The sequence below is a fragment of the Macrobrachium nipponense genome, chromosome 27 (assembly GCF_015104395.2).
Source record: "Macrobrachium nipponense isolate FS-2020 chromosome 27, ASM1510439v2, whole genome shotgun sequence".
NCBI lineage: Eukaryota > Metazoa > Arthropoda > Malacostraca > Decapoda > Palaemonidae > Macrobrachium > Macrobrachium nipponense.
In genome coordinates this window covers 15928889-15937778 of record NC_087216.1, presented here as the reverse complement: position 1 = coordinate 15937778, position 8890 = coordinate 15928889, and positions in this window count along the sequence as shown.

Genomic DNA, 8890 nt, shown 5'->3' with positions numbered 1-8890 from the left:
GATAAAGCAAGCCTATACATATAGTAAATATAACGGTATGACAAGATCAGATCCAACTTAAGTTGAGACTGCCTTGGCGGAGTTACGCATTTCCAACCTATGGTTGAAACTGCGTAGCAGGCAAGAGGGCTTTCGAACTGGGGGAATTATCTCCTAGTTTGAATCTAAATGTCTCAATTTTTCTCTTACTTGATCATCTTCCAATCTTACTTTCTATCACTCAGTTGCTCCCTCTAGCTGTCCTCCTCCTCTTCACAAAATCCCTCGTGCAGGTTAGGTAGGAACTGGGTCTCTGAATTTAGGCTTTACCACGATCCAAATGGCAGGGACTATAGTGGTTTGGTCCGCCACTTGAATATGTTTAGACCCTGAGGATATTGATGTGATTGTACATCAATATTTATTGGGGAGGGATTACCTGTGAGGACTTAATTACCTACGGAATCCGGGGAGGTATAGTCTCCAGGGTAGGACTCATGGCAATTTATCTGGATTGCCCTCTAAAATAACATGAGTGGGATGATTGCTTACTAGCTATGCCCTCGGTCCTATCAAGCCAAAGACAATAAACGATAAACGAAAGATGGGAAACTGACTATTTATACCATTAAAAAAACGTCATCCAACCCGTTCAGGATGCGCGCCATCTATTGATTATGCCCTCAACTAAAACTCGGCTGTGGCGTAGCGCGGCTTTTTTAAATGTTAAAATTTATTCTTATGCTCCAATAAACTTCTCTTTATAATTATTGAATACTAAATCGATTAATATTGCTTGTTAACATGATTATAGGGCTCTATCATAGCTTATGACTTATATATTAGGCATTTCTGAATCATTAAATAAATCCTTCAGTTATGTAACATTAATTGCTAAGTATCTTTATCTAAAATTGAGAGGGCAGTTAGAATGAAACAAACTTATTCTCATATTATCTTATTATTTCACCAATATAGTATACAGTAATTATTTTCCTTTTTTTGGGCTTGTGCTTATGATTGTATACTGTACATACCTAAGCAACTGTACACAAATGTTCTTGCAAAGAACAGAAACAAAGTAAAAGAAATGGCACATGCTTCATTTGCATGCAATAGTCATACAAGTCATGCAAACAAAACATGCATATATCAGAATTTAAATAGCAAACAAGCATGGGATGATCAAAACCAATAATATGAAATCAAAATGAAAAAGCAGACTTAACTTGCATGCTGATTAGGCAAAAGTTAAGCAATATTTGTTAATAAAACTAAAAAAAGTACAACAACAAAGTAGTAAAAGTAAGGTACCCTTTTATAACAAATGCAATGCTCTATTTTACAGAATACTGTATAAGCAAAAATCTAGGTTTAACTTAATTTCCATAAAAAGCAAATAAAAATTGAAATCACAAATCAAATAGGAAACAAACCTATTTATAACAATTTATTAAAATCTCATAGCCCAATTGTGGAGTTCTCAAAAATGCATATTCAATTACCCTTTTATGAAGGTAATGTAAACAACACTTCTGCCTGGTATTTTCTAGTAAAATGCCATTTCTGCAAGAAGCATGCACATTCCTAAAAAAAATTTGAAACAATTATTCTAATTGACTTGAACCATGTTTCTTTTTGCATCATGTACAGTACAAGCAAATATCATAGGTTTTCACAACTTGTTTTGCCAATTTATTACTACTGTATTACTGCGTACATTTGCTGCCAAATGGTAATTTACTTTGTAATACTATGTGGGGTGTTGGTACCAATTACAAGATTTCATTAAAAAAATTGAACAATTATGAGCATATAATGCAGAAACTTAGATGAAACGGTAAGAATGGATCTTGTGGGAGCAGATATGCTGGTTTGCATGTAATTTTCTTTTATTTTTGAATGCTTTTATCCATACATATAGGAAAATTCAATCATAGATTAAAAGGTTAGTGAACTTGAAATTAAAGTAAGTCACTCTAACTTAACTAACCTACTTATGCTCTCCCATATGAATGCTCCCACAAGATACATCCTTCCTGATGGAACAACTTTGGTTCGCTAAATAGTTGCTTATTAATGAAAAATTAAGGTAAACATTTATAACTACAACCCAATGGTAAGCTGCTGAGAATATAACATAACTACAGTATATATACAGTATATCAAAGTTGCTGTGAGAAGCCTATCTGGAAAAGGCATGGAGACCCAATATTCACGAATTGTATGACAGTGATAGGAATTGGTATGTTTATTTCATATTTCTAGAGATTTTCAAGATATGCAAATATAACTTTAAGGTATTTATTTGAAATACAATTGACAAGAATGACAAGAAAATATAGTTTTTCTAGTTGATTTTGATATGTTTTGCAAGATAGCTTCATTTCCATTGCAAATTACTGTTGACATGGTTAGGTAACTGTTGGCATGGTTATGGTACCGCTGATATGGTTAGGTTTACTGTTGACATGATTAGGCTACTGATGTACATTACCAGGAAGGTTAGGTTGGTTGTTGGGGTTTCAAATGGCAAATATTTTTTTCTAGTCGAAATCACATGTAAATATATTTTCTTTCCGCTTAGAGGCGTCCACCGTATTATAAATATTTTCCAATATTTATTTCGGAATAACACTGCACCGACATTCAATTTTGCTTTGGTCTATTTTATTTCTTCATTTTCTCTAAAAGTCATCATGTACTTTGTAACAGATGTAATGATTTTATTACCTTTCTTTATTCTGAGGAAAAGCATGAAAAATCAGATGGGGAAAATCATTTTCGTCCTATTGCAAACCACACACGGGTGATGATGGCTACGCCCACTCATGATTGAAATTGAATGCCCGCTTTGTGAAAAAGTAAACAAACATGACGATGTAGGCAGGTGAAATGCTACCGCCATCTTCATTTCATGCCAGGAACTAAATTGTATGCGGCCGATGCGGCTGTGGCTTGAGCTTCCCATCTTTCGTGTATTGTCTTTGCTATCAAGCGAGTTTTGCTTACACTTGAGCCAATCATGTTACGATAGAGAGCAATCCCTTCCGGGTAGGGTAGGGAGAGGACATATGGGGGTTGGTCTCTGCTATGTGTCTGGTGAAGGGGAAGTCTTTGAGAGGAGAACCAGTTATTTTTTTTTCCATGGCTTGCAGTTGGTTTCTCTTTAATTTCAAAATAAAAAAGAAAAATGGAAATTGACTATGGAACTCAGTCCCCCAGAAAATGTGACCCCGTGACACTAGATAACCATCTGACCCTGGAAACGAACAAGGACACCCTTCTGGACACTTCAATCCAAAATATAGCAACTACGAAGCCTTTTGTTAGGACAGAAAGATTTGTCAAAAGAAAATTCCAGCCTAGCCCTTCTCTAGCTTTATTTGAATCACTTTTTGGAAAGGACAGTTGGACAAGATTTTTGACAATAGAAAGTGAAAACAAAATTTAAAATTTAAAATTAGAAAGTTATTTACTGACCAGATACCCAACAGAAAACATGAAATTTCGTCAAACACAAACAAATACATGGATAGTGGAAATTCCACTACTAAAGCCCAATCAGAAAATTACTTACAAATTACGAACATAGATAACACAAAAATGAAAATCACCAAGCATAATAAACTTAATAGTATTTGTGGTACTCTATAATCCTGCCAAATAATGACGACGAATTAATAGATAAAAATATTTTGATAGACTCGCTTAAGAAAAGATATAAAAAACATTAAAGATTGTGACATTCATGATATCCCAAGTAGGAAAAATTCAAAAATAAATATACAAATAGCTAAATTAAAATTTGAAGGAAACGAACTCCCTTTAACAATTAAAGTATTAGGGCAGACGAGAGAGTTAAGACCATATATCCCTAAACCACTACAGTGCAAATCATGTAGTAAATATGGCCATTCAAATAAAAATTGTAGAGAACCTCCAAGATGTGCATGTTGTGGATCATACAACCACACAACAAAATGGGACTGTGAAAACCCAAATTGCATAAATTGTGGTCAGAATCACCACTCTAGATCAAAGGAATGCGCATATTACTTATACAATACTGAATTAAAAATCTTACAAGAAACAAGTGGAATGTCAATAAGAGAAGCTAAGATAGAACTAAACGTAAGAGGTTTACAAGATCCAGCAAGGAAAAACACATATAAAGAGGTAGTAAATAAAGAAGTGCAAAACCAAATTCCATGAAAATTATACAGTATAAATCAAACAGAAAATACTCACAATAAAAAGGCCCAAAATTCAAGCTCAGAAGCTGCAGAACATATAAGTAACACAAATTTATATAATATATTACCAACACCAGAAATGCATGAAGACATGATGAATTTGGAGGACAAACAAAATACAAGAGCTAAGTAAAAAAAAAAAAAAAAAAAAAAAAAAAAAAAAACTACTTGAAACAACGCCACCCAAATCCAAAAAACAAATTATACAATCAGTAAGACCAAAAATCTATATGGAAAAAAATGAATACCGAGAAGACAAAGTCAACGAAAATTGCTTGCAAACAAAAAATGAAAAAAAGAGAAACCCAAATAAAAGAGAGTTAAAATATCAGATAAAATTGAAGAAAGTATTGAAATAGAACCCAAGATCAAAAGCCATTTAAATGCACCTCTAATAAAAAGAACATCTGAGACTCTTTTAGAGAATGTAATGCAAATATTATTTGCTTACAGGAAACTAAAATAGGTAACAATGTTCTCAATGCTGGCATAAATTATAAAGTGTGGAAATCAACACAAATTTTAAATGACAACAGCCAAGAAGGAACTGCAATCATAACGCATTCTTCAATCAAATGCCAACCTGTTAGGATTAACTCGGTAATACAGGCATGTGCAGTTCAAGTATTCCTGGAAAAAAAAATAACCATATGCTCAATATATATGGAACCGTCCTTAGAAAGTCGCTTAATAGATCATCTTGGAAATAATAGACCATTACAAGTGGAAGATTTAGAAAATCTAATGGAACAATTACCAAAACCTTACTTAGTAGGTAACTTTAACGCCAAACATCCCATGTGGGGAAGTACATCATCTGACAGGAGAGGCAATACTCTCCTAGATTTTATAGATAACAACAATTTGATTGTTTTAAATGATGGTTCTCCAACAAGATTTAATGTTTATCATAATACCACATCTGCAATAGTCATCACTTTATGTTCCCCAGAAATTGCCACAGATTTTAGTTGGAAAGTAAATAATAATTTATTTGGGAGTGACCACTGGCCAATACAAATTGAGTTGAAAAGTAATATAACATGTATACCGAAGAGGAAAATGGAGGAAGCAAATTGAAATTTATATAAAGAGAAAACGGCAATTAATAATAAAAAAAAAAACTATCAGACTTTACAAACCACATAGATGCTTATGAACATCTGGTAAAAACAATAGATGATAAAGCCAATGAAATTATTCCAGTTACCTCAGGCAACCCGACTAGACCACTGGTACCCTGGTGGAATGAGGAATGTAAAGCAGCAAGGAAGATAACGAGAACATGCTTTAGAAGATATCTGAGACATAAATGTGATGCCAATAGAATTGCGTATTTGAGAGCTAAAGCAAAGCAGAAAAGAATATTCAAGATAGCCAAAAGAAATTCATGGAAAAAATATATTAATAATATAAATTCTAAAACTCAAGACAAAGAAATCTGGAAAAAATAAATAAACTGCAGTGTAGATATCGGCCAGAACCATTACCTATATCAAAATTAGAAAACAACTATATTTCAAACCCCAAACTAGTAGCAAAAACATCGAGTATCTCAAATTATACAAAGAAATTCCAATTAAAAATTAAAACTTATGTCCCAATACCAATAAAATCTAATAATCAGGAAAACTATAATCTTCCTTTCACCATGGAAGAACTGGAAAATGTCCTGAAACTTGCAAATCCAACAGCTCCAGGGGAAGACAATATTAGATATGAAATGATAAAAAATTTACCAAATGAAAGCAAAACCTTTTTATTATAAATTTTAAACGAATTATGGCGTTCTCACAGCATGCCTAAAAACTGGAAAGAATCTTTAATCATACCAGGCTTAAAACCAGGAAGAGACCCAGAGTCACCAACCAGCTATAGGCCAATAGCCCATACTAGTTGTCTTGCAAGATATTTGAAAAAATTGCGAATAGCAGATTAATATGGGTATTAGAAAACAAACAGATACTGTCAAACAGACAGTTTGGATACAGAAAAAAATAAAAGTACCATAGATCCCCTCTTAATGATTACAAGAGATATACAAAATGCAATGGTTGGTAAAAAACAAACAATAGGAGTATTTTTTTTATTTAGAGAAAGCATATGATACCACCTGGAGGGGAGGAATTTAAAAAAATTGATAGAATGGGAAATAAGAGGGAATTTATATGAATATAAGAGGGAATTCCTATTAGAAAGATATATAAAAGTCAAAGTGGGGGCAGAAATCTCTGAATCATTTATCCAGGAGGAAGGAATCCCCCAAGGTAGTGTACTAAGCATGGCGTTGTTTGCAATAGCAATAAATGAGATAATGGAAATGATCCCACCAGGAGTCCAAGGATCCCTTTTTGTAGATGACTTCGTCATATATAGTAGTAGTGAAAAAGCGCTGGACATAACCAACAGATTGCAAGCAGCCATAAATAGGTAAAAAAAAATGGGCCGATAAAAAGGGTTTTAAATTTTCACAGCAAAATCCAAAAGCGGTCAGATTTACAAGATCTAGAAAACAGGAATTAATTCCTACTTTATTCATAAATAATGATATAACTGAATATGATGATCAGATAAAATTCCTCGGTGTAATACTTGATAAAAAACTTACATTTAAAGAACATATAGAACAACTGGCGATAAAAGTGAGAAAATCCTTAAATATAATAAAAGTAATTGTGCATAATGACTGGGGTGCTGATAGAACCTCTATGATAAAAGTATATAAGGCTATTTGTCTAAGTTAACTTGATTATGCATGTCAAGTATATGGTAGTGCTTCTAAAACCCTATTAACAAAACTAGATGTCATACATAACATGGATATTAGACTATGCCCTGGAAAGTCTGTATGTAGAAGCAGGAATAGATCCCCTGAAAGTACGAAGAGAAGAAATAGGATTAAAATATATAGCTAAAATAAATAACCTTAATGATAATCCAAACACCAAATATATGAAAAACATAACAAATAATTATGACAATAAACCAAGAGCCTCTAAACCATTGGAGAATATATTAAAACCTGATATAGAACATCTAAAATTAGGAACAAGTAGCATATCAAAAATAACCACTCCCAAAATACCTCCGTGGAGACATGCTAAAATAGAAATCTGTGAAAAATCCTTTAATAAGAAGGTAACAGATGCACAATTAAGGAGTGAATTTCTGTCACACCAGGAAAAACATAAACGAGACATTAGTATTTATACAGATGGCTCCAAGTCGAAGGAGGGTGTAGGCTATGCTGTAGTAACAAAAAATATAAAAATAAGGGAAAAAATTCCAAAAATATGCTCGATATTCACTGCAGAGATAAATGCTATATTAGAGGCTATAAAACATACCTTTATGGTGGGAAAGGCAAACGATACCTTTGTAATATACACGGATTCTTACAGTGCTTTAGAAGCGCTAAAACAATACACAATTTCGCATCCGGTAATTGAAGAAATCTATGAATATAAAACTATGTTGGGTCCCTTCCCATGTGGGCATAAAGGGTAATGAAGAGGTAGATAAAGAAGCCAAAAAGGCAGTTAAAAAGGAGTCTATCAAAAAAATACAAATACCTTACAATGACATTAAAACAACAATAAATGAATAGTGTCAATCAAAATGGGAAAAAGAATGGCTAGAATTAAATCATAAATTAAAGCATATTAAATCATCTGTAAAATCTTGGAATAGACAACAATGTCAAAGAAGGGAAGATGTCTTATCAACAATATTAAGAATAGGACATACATACTTAACACACAAATACTTGATGTTGCAAGGCGACGAAAGACAGGCCCCTTACTGTGATCATTGTCCTACTCTGGTCACAGTCCGTCATCTGCTAACTGAATGCCATAAATTCAAAAGAAAACGAAGATCCAACAACATATTTAATATACCACTTAAAGAACTATTGGGAGAAAATGCCCCACTTCAAAATATAGTAAATTATCTCAAAGAAATAAACCTGCTATATATGATATAACACGTATTATAATTTCATAGTTATACAGTAAGCGCTGAATGGCCTTTGCTGCCCCAGTGCTTGGGGTTACACCTAAACTTTATAAAACCAACCAACCAACCAACCATGTACATAATTTAAGAGGTTATAGGGTTTGTAGAAAAACCAGTTGGAAAATCAAAACTGATTAATCCACTGCTGTAATGTGTTGAAATTCATCCAGGAAAAATTACAATGTGGAAATACTTCGTTCTTCAAATTGGTGGTACCTACTCATTGTTTGACCCATGGATCGAGTTTGTACATGTCTTGGCTAATATATACAAATCTTTATAAAATCTTGTTTTTTTTATAAAACTGGATTTGGAGTTGATGTTTCTATCCAGTATGATTACTATCATTCATTTTTTGCCCCTGCCCAGTTGCTTGTTGGAAGAGACCAAGAATGAAGACTTGTGTTGTAAGCTGATTACTGCCAAACATGAGGAAGACCCATAGAGAACGGTTGGAGAGTTGCTTAAAGGTGAATGCAAATAAAACAGAAGTTTTGGTGAGCAATAGGGAAGATAGAGGCAGAATAGTAATGCAAGAAAGAAGAGGCTCGATTATAAAACAGGTGGAAAAGTTCATATACTTAGGATTTACTTTCAGCCAAGGGAGAGGCTGTGAGTCTGAAATTGACAGTAGGAGT